The sequence below is a fragment of the Delphinapterus leucas genome, chromosome X (genome assembly GCF_059928025.1).
Source record: "Delphinapterus leucas isolate spDelLeu-1000000601 "Yukka" chromosome X, BTC_Dleu_Yukka2, whole genome shotgun sequence".
Taxonomy (NCBI): Eukaryota; Metazoa; Chordata; class Mammalia; order Artiodactyla; family Monodontidae; genus Delphinapterus; species Delphinapterus leucas.
Genome location: NC_143150.1, coordinates 10,985,099 through 11,001,351, shown reverse-complemented (window position 1 = coordinate 11,001,351; position 16,253 = coordinate 10,985,099).

The following is a 16,253-nucleotide window of genomic DNA, read 5'->3' as shown; positions in this document are numbered from 1 at the left end:
GAAACATTTAACAACGATCTAGAAGAAATAAAGAGCAAACAAACAGTGATGAATAACACAACAACTGAAATTAAAAATACTCTAGAAGCAATCAATAGCAGAATAACTGAGGTAGAAGAACGGATAAGTGACCTGGAATATAAAATGGTGGAAATAACTGTCAGGGAGCAGAATAAAGAATGAAAAGAATTGAGGACAGTCTCAGAGACCTCTGGGACAACATTAAATGCACCAACATTCGAATTATAGGGGTCCCAGAAGAAGAAGACAAAAAGAAAGAATGGGTCTGAGAAAATATTTGAAGAGACTATGGTTGAAAACTTCCCTAACAAACATGGGAAAGGAAATAATCAATTACGTCCAGGAAGTGCAGAGGGTCCCATACAGGATAAACCCAAAGAGAAACACGCTGAGACACATATTAATCAAACTATCAAAAATTAAATACAAAGAAAAAATATTAAAAGCAGCAAGGGAAGAGCAACAAATAACATACAAGGGAATCCCCATAAGATTAACAGCTGATCTTTCAGCAGAAACTCTGCAAGCCACAAGGGAGTGGCAAGACATATTTAAAGTGATGAAAGGGAAAAATCTACAACCAAGAAAATTACTCTACCCAGTAAGGATCTCATTCAGACTCGGTGGAGAAATCAAAACCTTTCCAAACAAGCAAAAGTTATGAGAATTCAGGCACCAACAAACGAGCTTTACAACAAATGCTAAAGGAACTTCCCCAAGCAGGAACCACAAGATAAGAAAAAGACCTACAAAAACACAAAACATTAAGAAAATGAACCTACATATATATCGATAATCACCTTGAACATAAATGGATTAAATGCTCCAACCAAAAGACAAAGACAGGCTGAATGGATACAAAAACAAGACCCTTAAATATGCTGTCTACAAGAAGAACCACTTCAAACCTAGGGAGACATACAGAATGAAAGTGAGGGGATGGAAAAAGATATTCCATGCAAATGGAAATCATAAGAAAGCTGGAGTAGAAATAATCATAGCAGATATAATAGACTTTAAAATAAAGACTATTACAAGAGATAAGGAAGGACACTACATAATGATCAAGGGATAAATCCAAGAAGAAAGCATAACAATTATAATTATGCACCCAACATAGGAGCACCTCAATACATAAGGCATATGCTAACAGCCATAAAAGGAGAAACTGACAGTAACACAATAATAGTGGGGGACTTTAACACCCCACTGAATCCAATAGACAGATTGTCCAGACAGAAAATAAATAAGGAAACACAAGCTTTAAATGACACAATAGACCAGATAGACTTAATTGATATTTTTAGGACATTCCACCCAAAAGCAGAAGAATACACTTTCTTCTCAAATGCACATGGAACATTCTCCAGAATAGATCACGTTTTGGGTCACAAATCAAACCTTGGAAAATTTAAGAAAATTGAAATCATATCAAGCATCTTTTCTGACCACAACACTATGAGATTAGAAATCAATTACAGGACGAAGACAGTAAAAAAGACAAATACATGGATGCTAAACAGTGTGCTGCTAAATAACCAAGAGGTCACTGAAGAAATCAAAGGGGAAATCAAAAATACCTAGAAACAAATGACAATGAAAACATGATGTTGCAAAACCTATGGGATACAGCAAAAGCAGTTTTAAGATGGAAGTTCACAGCAATTCAAGCTCACCTCAAGAAACAAGAAAGATCTCAAACAACCAAACCTTACACCTAAAGCAATTAGAGAAAGAAGGAAAAACACCCAAAGTCAGCAGAAGGAAAGAAATCATAAAGATCAGGTCAGAAATAAATGAAATAGAAACAAAGTAAAAAATAGCAAAGATCAATAAAACTAAAACCTGGTTCTCTGAGAAGATAAACAAAATTGATAACCCTTTAGCCAGACTCATCAAGAAAAAAAGGGAGAGGACTCAAATCAATAAAATTAGAAATGAAAAAGGAGAGATTACAACTGACACCACAAAAATACAAAAGATTATAAAATGGACAACCTGAAAGAAATGGACAAATTTTTGGAAAAATAAAACCTTCCAAGATTGAACCAGGAAGAATTAGAAAATATAAACCAATCACAGGTAATGAAATTGAGACTGTAATTAAAAATCTTCCAACAAACAAAAGTCCAGGACCAGATGGCTTCACAGGTGAATTCTATCAGACATTTAGAAAAGAGTTAACACATTTACTTCTCAAACTCTTCCAAAAAATTGTGGAGGGAGGAATACTGCCAAACTCATTCTGCGGGGCCACCATCACCCTCATACCAAAACCAGACAAAGATATCACAAAAAAAGAAAATTATATCACTGATGAACATAGACGCAAAAATCCTCAACTAAATACTGGCAAACAGAATCTGACAACACATTAAAAGGATCATACACCATGATTAAGTGAGATTTATCCCAGGGATGCAAAGATTCTTCAATATACGTTAAAAAAAATCAATATGACTCACCATATTAACAAATTAAAGAATAAAATCATATGATCATCTTAATAGATGCAGAAAAAGGTTTTGACAAAATTCAACACCCATTTATGATAAAACCTCTTCAGAAAGTGGGCATAGAGGGAACCTACCTCAACGTAATAAAAGCCATATATGACAAACCCACAGCAAACATCATTCTCAGTGGTGAAAAACTGGAAGCATTTCCTCTAAGATCAGGAACAAGACAAGGATATACACTCTCTCCACTATTATTCAACATAGTATTGGAAGTCCTAGCCACAGGAATCAGAGAGAAAAAGAAATAAAAGGAATACAAATTGGAGAAGAAGTAGGGCTGTCACTGCAGATGACATGATACTATACAGAGAAAATCCTAAAGATGCCACCAGAAAACTACTAGAACTAATCAATGAATTTGGTAAGGTTGCAGGATACAAAATTAGTGCACAAAATATCTTTAATTCATATACACTAACAATGAAAGATCACAGAGAGAAATTAAGGAAACAATCCCATTTGCCATTGCAACAAAAAGAATAAAATACATAGGAATAAACCTACCCAAGGAGGAAGAAGACCTGTATTCAGAAAACTATAAAACACTGATGAAAGAAATCAAAGATAACATAAACAGATGCAGAGATATACCATGCTTCTGGATTGGAAGAATCAATATTGTGAAAATTACTATACTACCCAAAGCCAATCTACAGGTTCAATGCAATCCCTGTCAAATTATCAATGGCAGTTTTCACAGAACTAGAAGAAGATGTTTTACAATTTTTATGGAAACACAAAAGATCCCAAATAGCCAAAGCAATATTGAGAAAGAAAAATGGAGCTGGGGGAATCAGGCTCCCTGACATCAGACTATACTACAAAGCTACAATAATCAAGACTGTATGGTACTGGCACAAAAACAGAAATATACATCAATGGAACAGGATAGAAAGCCCAGAGATAAACCCAGGCACCTATGGTCACGTATCTTTGACAAAGTAGGCAAGAATATACAATAGAGAAAAGACAGCCTCATCAATAAATGGTGCTGGGAAAACTGGACAGCTACATATAAAAGAATGAAATTAGAACACTCCCTGACACCATACACGAAAATAAACTCAAAATGGATTAGAGACCTAACTGTAAGGCTGGACACTATAAAACTCTTAGAGGAAAACATAGGAAGGACACTCTTTGAGATAAATCAGTGCAATATCTTTTTTGACCCACCTCCTAGAGTAATAAACAAATGGGACCTAATGAAACTTAAAAGCTTTTGCACATCAAAGGAAGCCATATACAAGACAAAAAGACAACCCTCAGAATGGGAGAAAATATTTGCAAACGAAGCAACTGACAAAGGATTAATCTCCAAAACGTACAAGCAGCTCATGCAGCTCAATATCACAAAAACAACTCAGTTCAAAAATGGGCAGAATACCTAAATAGTCATTTCTCCAAAGAAGACATACAGATGGGCAACAAATGCATGAAAATATGCTGAACATCACAGATCATTAGAGAAATGCAAATGAAAACCACAATAAGGTATCACCTCACACCAGTCAGAATGGCCATCATCAAAAAATCTGCAAACAGTAAATGCTGGAGAGGATGTGGAGATAAGGGAACCCTCCTGCATTGTTGGTGGGAATGTAAATTGATACAGCCACTATGGAGAACTGTATAGAGGTTCCTTAAAAAACTAAAATTAGAACTGCCATATGACCCAGCAATCCCACTACTGGGCATATACCCTGGGAACACCATAATTCAAAAAGAGTCATGTACCACAATGTTCATTGCAGCAGTATTTACAATAATCAGGACATGGAAGCAACCTAAATGTCCATTGACAGATGACTGGATAAAGAAGATGTGGCATGTATATACAGTGGAATATTACTCAGCCATAAAAAGGAATGAAATTGAGTTATTTGTAATGAGGTGGAGGGACCAAGAGTCTGTCATACAGAGTGAAGTAAGTCAGAGAGAGAAAATCAAATATGCTAACACATATATATGGAATTTTAAAAAGCGGTACTGATGAACCTAGTGGCAGGTCAGGAATAAAGACACAGACATAGAGAGTGGACTTAAGGACATGGGGAGGGGGAAGGGTAATCTGGGACAAAGTGAGAGAGTGGCATTGACATATATGCATTACCAAATGTAAAATAGCCTGTGGGAAGCAGCCGCATAGCACAGGGAGATCAGCTCGGTGCTTTGTGACCACCTAGCAGGGTGGGATAGGGAGGGTGGGAGGGAGGAGATATGCAGATATATGTTTATGTGTAGCTGATTCACTTTGTTATAAAGCAGAAACTAACACACCATTGTAAAGCAATTATACTCCAATAAAGATGTGAAAAAATATATATAACAAGGACCTACTGTATAGCACAGTGTACTATATTAAATAGCTTGTAATAAAGTATAGTGGAAATGAATCTGAAAATGAATGGATATATGTATAACAATTTGCTGTACACCTGAAACTAACACAGCATTGTAAATCAGCTGTACTTCGATTAAAAAAAAGAAATCAACTGTAAAAAAAAGAAAAATTAAAATATAGAATTAAAGTATAAGAAAACAAATATAATAAAAAAAAAATAAGCACCAGAAAATAAAACAACAACTACAAGGAGGGAAGCTTGTGATTATAGTGTTCCAAAGATCTTCTATTTTTCTCAGAGTAAAGCTGTAATGTTTATCAATGTTAAAATTTACATATTAAGATACAAAGGACAATTTTTAAAAGTGTATAACTAGACTGTGAAACTTCCAAAATTTGCAACAGCAGGGAAAAATGAAACTTAAGAGGCTCTGAAGCCATTACAATATAAAAAGGAAGAGAAATAATAAAAGCATCTAAAAATTCAAATAGAATGCACAAGCTAAGATTGTGGAAATAATTCCAGTAAGCCAACAATCAAAACAAATGGTAACAGGCCACATGCCTGGGTAAAAGACAAAAAATTTTAAGGTGTGTCTAAAAATTCAACCATATGCTGTTTATAAAATACACACATAAAGTATAAGGTTAACAGTTAATAAAAGAATATATGCATGTATTCTTACACACATGCATACACACCACACATATCTGTGTGTGTACATGTATGTGTGTGTGTGGCAAACACTAAGTATGCTAACATAAAGCAAGCTGGTATAGCTCTATTAACAGTAGACAAAGTGTATGTATATGTGTGTGTGTGTGTGTGTGTATATATATATTTGTCTGCATTGGGTGTTCATTGCTGTATGCGGGCTTTTCTCTAGTTGTGGCGAGCAGGGGCTACTCTTTGTTGTGGTGCACAGGCTTCTCATTGCAGTGGCTTCTCTTGTTGCAGAGCACAGGCTCTAGGTGCGCAGGCTTCAGTAGTTGCAGCACATGGCCTCAGTAGTTGTGGCTCATAGGCTCTAGAGCACAGGCTCAGTAGTTGTGGTGCCCGGGCTTAGTTGCTCCGTGGCATGTGTGATCTTCCCAGACCAGGGCTCGAACCTGTGTCCCCTGCATTGGCAGGCAGATTCTTAATCAGTGTGCCACCATGGAAGTCCGACAAAGTATATTTTAACACAGAATCATTGTAAAGATTGAAGCCATCTATCAATACCTATAGACTTTATATTTTGTGGAAGAAATGAACCACTATTTGGTTTCTGTTTATTGTGGCAGAATGTAATCTCAATGGATATATTAGATTTTTTTTGTTTGTTTATGGTATCTGAGAGTTAAAGGCAACCTAGGTGTCCATTATGTATATAATAGGTAATAGATGAGTATCATGGCATGCTCTAAACAAGTCAAACTAATAAACTAGATGTGCATGCTTCTTCATGGATAAATTGTACAAATATAGTGTTAAGTGAAAAAAGAAATACAATGACACCTATAGGACTATCATTCATATCATTTAAAGATTCATGCTTACACAAAGAATAGCAAACATTCATTGTGGACTTACTATGTGCCTGATGCTTTCCCAAGGGCATCACATGTTCATTACATCCACACAATAATACTAGGAAAGTGAAGAGCAAAGAGTTTAAGCAGTTTTTATAAGGTTACATAGCTATTTAGTGAAAGAGCCATGGTTTAAACTGAAGCAATCTGGCTCCATATTCTTCACTCTTAACCACTATGATATATACATTATACAGTGTTGTAAGGGCATATACATATCCAAGGACATATATTAGAAACATTATGACAATGGGGCAGGAACCAGGACGAAATGATAGAATAAGACAGTAAACTTGCACAGATCAATAATGAAAGAGTACCGTGTCCTGAGGATTATGATTAACATACTGTTCTGCATCTGAAGTCAAAAAAGGTACAGAAAAGAAAAAGAGAGAGGGAGACGGTAAAGTACCAGCCCTGGACCAGATAGTATAATTTAGAAGCTAGGAGTTGATTTTGTTGCCTGTCTGCTTGCTGACAGATCAGAGTTTAAAAACATTTCCATGATTATTAGAGTTAACGTTCCCCTCCTTTTTTACATGTGTCTCATGTGAAACTACATCTAGACATTGCTTGGAACACTCTCTGTTTTGTTGGTCACACTGCCAATATTCAATTGACAGGTAATAATAGAAAGATGGTGACAAGCTCAGTGGCCCAGCCACTATATTGCTCTTCTTCTGATGTTATTTTTACATCTTTTTTCTCTTCAAAAAGTGTAGCTGAAAACAAAGTCAGGACAGATACGAAATATTTTGATAAGTTTTATATAAACATAAAGCAAGTTTATAATTTTTGATAATGTCACCAGTTCACTACAAATCGTATTTCCTCAGCTACTTGTTTCAAAATAAGTACAAAAGAATGAGTAAGTGACTAGTCACTAGTCCTAGACCCATATATGGTGTTTGGCATTAATTAAGGACCAATAATGCCAGAGGCTCTCAGGTCATTATATAGGAGTGTACTGAAAAGGAAGGAAGATCTAGGTTGATGATCATATTAAGGACTTTGAATGGCCAGAGAGTAGCACCAAGGCTTCTGGGAGATAGGAGACAGCATGCACCGTTCCTTGATTTATTGAAACATATTGTGTTATTCAAGGTGTCCTGAAAAGCAGACACTAAGAGAGTATTACACATAAAAGAAAAATTTAGGGGTATTGCTTGTGAGGGAAAATGGGGAGAAGATGCAAGAGGAACCATCAGACAACACAAAGGTCTAACCCTTGTGAAGGAGAGAAGGAAGAAAGGAAGATTGCATGGATGTGTCTTAGACTTACAGAGCAGCCCTAAGAAAGTTCAGCAGGCCAATGGAGAGTCCTTGAGGCAAAGTCAGTCATCAGAGGAGTCTCAAATGTCCCAGAGGTTGGTCTGTATTAGTATTCCTGCTGCACTTCATCACTGGTTGAGAGCAGCCTAGGGGAAAGGAGGACTTTCTTTCTATGTAACTGTCCTGGTAGGCTCAGGGTTTAGTAGTGGGAACTGCTGGTCAACCACAGTCAGAAATCTGAGAGCAGTTGGATATCTGAAAGGTTGATTTTCAAGTTTCCAAGACTATTACATGCTCAACACTGTATCAGCACTCTACTAGACACTAAAGGGGGTAGAGACAAGTGGGTAGGTGTTATGTATGGAATGTTCGTGTCCTCCCAAAAATTATATGGTGAAGCCCTAACCCTCAGTGTTATAGTACCTCAGTGTTACAGTATAAGGAGGTGGGGCCTTTTGGAGGTAATTGTTTAGATGATGGCATGAGGTTAGGACCCATGATGAGATTATTATCCTTATAAGACAAGGAAATGACACCAGAGCTTCCACTCTCCCCACCATGTGAGGACACAGTGAGAAGGTGACCATCTGCAAGCCAGGAAATGGACTCTCATAAGAAACCAAATATGCTAGCGTCTTGCTCTTACATGTCTCATAATCGAGAACCATGAGAAATAAATGTCTGTTGTTTAAGCCACCCAGTTTAAGGTATTTTGTTAAAGCGGCCTGAGCAGACTACGACATTAGGATACAAGGGTAGGTAAGGAAGATAAAAAGGTGAGGAAGATGTCCTAAAGGTGCTAACGATATAACGATGGATGCAGACATACCCACATAATAAAAGAGACAATAGAAAAGTGCAAAATAATATTAATAGGATATGTATTGTGAAAATAGAATTAATAATTTCAAGTAGGTAGCTCAAGGAAAATTTCACAGAGGAAGTGACATTTGACTTTGGTCTTGATGAAAAAGGTGTTTTATAGGTGAAGGATGGAAAGACACTCCATGATGCAGGAACAGCATAAGCAGATGAAGACTTGGCACAATGTAGAACTGGCAAATGTTAAGGCAATCATTATGACAGCGTAGGTTATTTGGGGACATTTTTTTAGGAGAAGGAGATGGAAATGTGGATTGGGGCCGATTATAAAGGCTGATTGGTTATCCTACTTAAAAGTATGTGTCTGTGCATGTGCATGCATATGTGTGTATTTTGTTTCTTCCTGGAATGCAGCAAAGAGTCATTGCAGGTTTTGCTCAAGAGGGCTAGTGTGGTGTGATACAAGCAGACTTGATTACCAGAGAGATTCTTTAGACTGTAGTGTGGAGAGTGGATTAAAAAAGAATGAGACTAAAGATAGGAAAGAGTGAAGATAGAGAAAGCAGTTAAAATGGTATTGCTTCAGTTCAGGGAGAAACGTGGTGAATTAAAAACTGGAAAAAGAAAAGAATGGAATAAAAAAAAATCAATATACATTTCAGAGGTGGAATTGACAGGTTCTTGTGCATAATTATGTGGAATATGGGAGCAAAACAAATATTATTGTTATAGAGACGTGTTCCTCTCCCCATAAGCTACATTGTGATTATATCTACAAAGTTATCTCCTTGCATATCATCAGGGAAGCCTCTTGCAGATAATTGGATCCAGTTCTTGAGCCAAATATATACTTTTCTTGTAAATTCTTAAATTGGCATTCTGTTTTATTATCATGGTTTTATTATTATGAGTTTGGTAAATGTTTTCCAGCCACATATTAGTTGAGTAATCCTGGCTTAACTCATACCATTGATTTCCTAGACTGTGATCCTTCCTCCAACATACTGCTCCCCTTTAATAAATACCCTTCCTGAAGCCAACACCTGACATCTCTTGAAACACCTGACATGAAATGGAAACTGAGTAATGAACATGTGGAAATGTTTGTGAGCCTTTGTTCTGTGTGTGAGGTCAAGTCTATGTACAAAAAAAATTGATATCTATCTCTTGGAAAAGAGTTGGAACAGATTAGTTCCATGGCTCCTCTCAGAGTTTATCCTGGTGTTCCAATCACTGTACATCTAACTCAGGAATTTTGGGAGGACTGGAAAATTTTGTTCTGAAGACATCTCAGAATAAGGAGGACAGCAAATCTAAACATGACAGACCTTTCATTCATTTGACAATTATTTTTGGTGCCTGCCGTATGCCAGAAACTATCACTTCTAAAACTACTACAATTACTACCACTAATAATAAAAAAAAAAACTATAAATAATAATGATCAGATTATACCTCATTCCATTTAAAATGCCCCTTAATGCTAGGATATATCAATCCCATGTAGTTATCTCTCTGCCTTGAGGACTAAATTAACTTCCTCGAAAACCAAGATTATTCAGCATTCTCTAGAAATCTTCAATCCCCACAAATATTAAAGATTCATAAGCAGGTTCTAGCTCATTATAAAAAGTGTCTTTCATAACCTGGCCTCACACACTGAACAGATGCAGAAGTCCTTCTAGAGGGTCTGTCTCACCATGCCAACAATTGGAATTTTCATACCTTTCTGTTTTTTTGTGTTACAATTTATAGATACACCAAGTTCATATTAAAATTTAGTATCTCATTAAACAGATATATATTGGATCTACTATATGCTAGACATTACTTGAGGTACCCAGAACATACCTCTGTACAAGACAGACATGGTACCTTTCCTCATAGAATTTGTAATCTAGTAGAGGAGAGAAATAATATACAAATAAGTGGATAAATAATTATTTGGAATGATGTAACTCACAGATATAATAAACAGGAAATGTGATGGAGTGTGACAAATACAAATGCTAGACTCACAGACCAACTCTTCCATAAAATACTTCCTTTCCTTCTTTATAGCCATATCAGACTCATGACAAGATTAGTTCATTGTGTTTAATTAAACAACTATTTATTGAACATCCATTCTATTGAACTATTCTAGTCAATGAGGATAGAGAAACCCAGAGAAGGTCATTGCCATCGTGGAACTTATATTCGAGTGGACATGGCATTTTTTGTCGCTAGTTCCATTAATATTTGTAGTCAATGTGTTCAGAGTTCTTCCCAAATAATGTGGTGTCTATATCAGATCAATCAACTCACATAGAGAAATTTGGAGGTGACAGCCCTGAGAGCAACAAATGTGCTAAGATGAATCTTAAATTAATTTAAATATCAAAAACCATTAGAATGCTAAAGTTTAATATTTCTGCTTTGTAAGTTATATGTTTGTGTGCTAGTTATAGGTTTTTACTATTTACAACACAAAAGAATGATCACAAGAAAAATTTTCTTCCAAATTACAGTTAGTATAAGACAGATTATCATTTGGAAAATGGTTTACTTAGAGGGGAAAAGTTGAACAAAATGTTAATAAAGTCATGAGGCTGTTACTTTCCTGAATATTGATTTAAATAGTAAAGCTCTACCCAGAATAAAAGACATCATAGACATAAAAATAGAGCTGCCTTCTAACAAATGGCTTTTGAATTTCATGGGGATGGTTTCAAGCAATTTCACAGAAGCACCTATGCTGAAAAATATGTTTGCTGCTGTTATTTAAAAAAGGAAGTTAGTCGTCTTTTTTCTAGAAGCAATGGAAGTTGAAAACATTGCACCATATCTTTGTCACATTTCTGAGCTCCTACTACATGCAGAATACTGAGGAACATAAAGATATACAACACAGCCTCTGCCAAGATTTCTGAATGGTCACCAGGAACAGAGAAGTCTCGGTAATGTTACAATTAACAAGTTAACCACAAAGGTATCCAGAAGAAATATATTAACATTGAATTAAGCAAGAGTGAGAAAATATTTATAATCATACCAACAGTAAATATCAGGCATTATTAGCTTTTATAATCTTAGCATATTCAGTAGTAAATTTATTCTCTACAAATTGTCACAGAATTTAAATTTACTGGCATGTACACAAAATTAAGTTTTATCTAAAAGTTTCCTTTTTAAAAGGTTGTTTTCAATCATATCACTATGTTTTATTAACGTGGCATCAGATTACTTGTTTAATGACATTTCCATTTTTAGCTAGTTATTTTAATGGCATTATGCACACATAGCCAAGTCAATGCTTATAACCAATGCATGTCAATTCCTTTATGGAATGGAAGCCCAAGCAGCATACCACCTAATAATATACCATGACACTATATTACATGAAGAATTTACATTTCTTTGTGTATTTTGTGACCTTTATTCAGTAAGATGCAAGTGTTTGATAATGACTTTAACATTAATAAGCTTGTACTTAGAGGCATCTAAGATGTTGCTAATATTTTGACTGACTCTTCATTCACCACTATCCTGGTCTGTTGATTTGCACAGAACTTTAATGTGATGCCCTACTGTCATTAGAACATTGACTTGAGTTGTTTTTTATTAATGGTGTTAAGAACTATGAAGTGTCTGGGTTTTTATCATACTTGAAAGATAAAAGTTAGCCTGCCACTATTTCATACATGCCAGCAGAAGGCATAAGATTCCTGCGTCAGAGACAAAGGACTTGTTACAAACAGAAGGGCAGGCAGAACGAGCTTCATACTTGCATTAGTTCCTCTTGCCCACCCACACAAGTCCCATAGGGATGATACAGAGTGGACCAGGTGGATGGTGTACAAGCAGCAGGTCTGGGTCATAACTGAGGAACCCTGTGCTTAAACAATCTTATAAAAGGGCTGCTGGCCAATCTGCCTAACATTTGCCCCAGAGAATGACATTATTTTCATTATCCTGCTAAGAAAGCATACCTATTCTTGGTCCTAGAGGGAGACACTATCTCTATCTTCCAAGGCAGTTTGCTATACAGACATCCTTGAGAAGAGTCTGGAACAAAGATGTTAATGCCACTTGATCAAAGGACTTGAAGAGAGACCCATGGAGACATGTCTCCCACTATTTGTGGATTGTGCTAATTTATCTACATATAGTCCATTTAAGTCAACAATTAGCCTTGTGAACTACTTGAGAAGAGACTGCCAGTCCTCTGAGATTCTCTGTGGCCTGCTCATCTAAAGGTAAATGACCACAGGACGTGCATTCATTTACCATTGCATTTCTGAATGGGGTTTCCCATGTTATTTTGTCAGGGTCCATGTGTTTGGTAAAAACTGAAATGAAGTGGATTCAATGGAGATGCAAAAAATAGATGTAGTCGTGTATAGTACCTTCATTCAGATAACATAAACTTAGAATGGTTGAAGTTAATGTCTAGACATTCTTTGATTTCCATTTCCTTTGCTAATAATAGGAGAGTAACAATACTATTTGAGGAATGCGATAGCATACACATGCAATGCTTATACCCTTGCCATATTTGTTACTAAAGCATTCCACTTCAGGAGAGAAAAACTGCACATATATACATTGATAAGCCTTTTTTGGTTATAGTGTCCAAAAGTTTAACTGTCAACCAACCAGGGATATTTGCTAAGAATTTTGAAGGGGAAGAGCTGATCAACTAACTCACCACATTTACTCACCATCAAAAGGTTACTAATGGTCTTTTCTTGACTGAGGCTTTGATATTCGTGTCAATAGATAAAATTGACTCTTGGAATTGTGATAATTCAAATATGACTATAGTTGATAATGGATGAACATGTACTAATTCAACTGTAATATGTTTGACAGGCTAATCAGCATGAGACCCGAGAAATCCAGTTTCTATATTAATAGCAGTTGCCCAAAAGTTACAACCTGGGAAAATCTTCCCAAAGCAGATGGGCAAATTCACTCAGATTCCTGTGAACTATCAGAAGATAAAAGCAATCCGGAGTCAAAGAAAATACACCATGGTGGTAATTTAGAATGGGGAAACTTCAGATAGAAGAGATACTGCATCTTTTGGAAAGAATGCAACATGAATATAAATGAGTTGTACCAAATATTGCCTCTAATAGGTACCCAGGTACCCATTTGAGGCCAATGTTGTTCTTGAAAATGTGCAATATTTCATGATCGAAGTCGACGGTTCCTGAACAGGGACAATCATGAGACCTAAGATTTGTGGGATCTTTAGAAGCATGTAGAAGGCAGGGAGTGCTTTTTTAAAGTATTTGATGAATTCATGGAGTGAGATAAATTTGAAAGTGCTTTAGAAAGTGAACTTTTTATGAAATTATAAGCATTTTGCATATAGATATATATTTTGATTTTAACATTACATTTTAAAATCAAACAATGATAAGCAGTTCAAATTATTTTAGAAAGCAGGTGAGATATGTGCATAAAATACCTTTGTGGTCATAGATTGTACAACCTTGGTCCCTATTTTATACAGTTAAAAAAAATGTCAAATCTTCTTTGCGTGGCACACGACATCTCACAAGGTAATTTTGGCTTATTTTTCAGTCTTCTGCTGCTTCTTCACATGCACACCAAGCATTCATTTACTGAAAGCAACACACTTTTGCATATTTCCATGAATTTGCACATTCCTTTGCCTTGAATATCCTGTTCTCTCTTATCTGCCAAACGCTGCTTCATTCTTCAAGGCTCACCACGAATGAATATCTATCTCCTTTCCCATAAAGCCATCTCTGGCACAACCCCTGCCCCCATTCTTCTCTTCTGTTTCCAATCTAGTTTCTCCCAAGAAAACATTTTACATGGCTTTCTCGTAACACTTGTTATATTGCTTTCTATATTGCAATGTAACCTGTTTTTCTCACTTGTCTGTAAAATTCTCAGGGGTGAGAATGTGTTTTATTCTTTGTTGTGACCCCAAACACCTGTTGAGGGCTCAATTAACATTGAATATAGATCATACATTTCTTGATCCTCATCTTACCTGACATTTGACCACTCCATATTTAAATACTCTCTTCCTTTGGCTTCTATAATGTCACTCACTTCTGATATTTTCCTCCACCTCTCGAGAAGATACTTCCCAGTCTCTTTGGTACTCCTTTCTAGGCTAACGCCTTAAATATCATCATTCTCAAGGCTCTGGCTCTTCGCTATGGTCTTCTCAATATTGAATATCTCTGCATAGTCCCTGTATTCCCATGATTTTATTATTACCCACATGCTGATGAATCCCAAAGAAATATCTCTAGCTCAGACTTTGCTCTCCTACATGTGCATCCATACCTAACTGCAGTGGTGTGCCAAGGAAGGAGTAAGGTGGGTGATGGGAAGAGTCAGATCCAGTAGAGAAGAGTATTTTGTCTCTGGAATTGCTTAGTATTACTAGCACGTGGCAATAATAAGAAGCAGATCCGTTTTAGTCAATTTTATTATTGCTTACAAATTCCCTAGAGACCATGCACTAATTTATTGCCTCTGCTTGGAGGGGGGACAGCTCGCATGGTTCCACTTTTCATATGTGCAATTGTCTATTGACACCTTTTGCTTGATTGTTTCCTTGATATCTCACATTTATAATGTCTGCAACTGATCATAGCTATGGCCCAAACCTATTCTTCCTCATGTGTTCCTGACCTTAGTAAATCATACCGCTGTCCACCAGGCTCACAATACAAAAATACAGAAGTGACTCCAGATTTTACCTTATTTCACCTCCCCTCCACACATCCTGACAGTTACAAAGCCTTGCTGATTCTACCTCAAAAATAAATATCTAGTCATCTACTTTTCTCCATTCCAACTGTACCCCAGGATACTGGGATCTCTTACCTGATGATTAACAGTCTTCTCTCGTCTCCTATCTCCACTTTTGATCCCTCCAACTCATTCATCTTTATCACATTTTAGCCATTGTGATGTCTTTAAAACATACAGCTGATCTTGTAATTTCACTGCTTAACATGTTATAATGTCTTCTTATTGCCCTTAGGATTAATTACAAAATCATAAGACTCTGTGTGATCTGTCCAGGACTTCCCACACTACCCTTTAACCTTCTTTCTCTCTTCACTAGAATTGCAGCTTGATGAGGGCAGGATTCTTTGTCTTAGTCACTGCTGAATCCTCAGTGCCTGGAAGAGCATTTAGCTTATAGGAGGCACTCAAAAAATACTTTCCAAATAACTGAAAGCATCTTTTTAATCTTACCTCCCACTTCTTTCTGTTGGATTTAACCATATGGAATCTCCATTCCATCTACTGTAGACCAGTTTTAGTCCCCCTAAAGGCTTATGATCTTTCCTGTCTTTGAGTCTTGACAAATCTTCCTACAGTCTTCAACTCTGTTTTAACCCTGAACAGTCTCCATGCTCTTCTCTTGGCCAGATCTTACTCATCCTGTAGGTCTCACCTAAATATCACTTTCTCCAGGTTTTCATGACTTCTCGGTCTAGATTAGGTCTTCCTATTATATTCTTCTTTGAATACCTTATACCTTTGCTTATAATATGTGACATATGTGTTATCTGTTCACTGCCTGTAGAAAGCACTATAAAGACAGGGCTCTTGCTGATCTTATTTACCACTTTATGTCCAGTAACCTGCAAAATGTTCAATATATGTTCAGTAACTATTAATTGAATGAATGACTTAATGATGGGAAACAGGTAGTA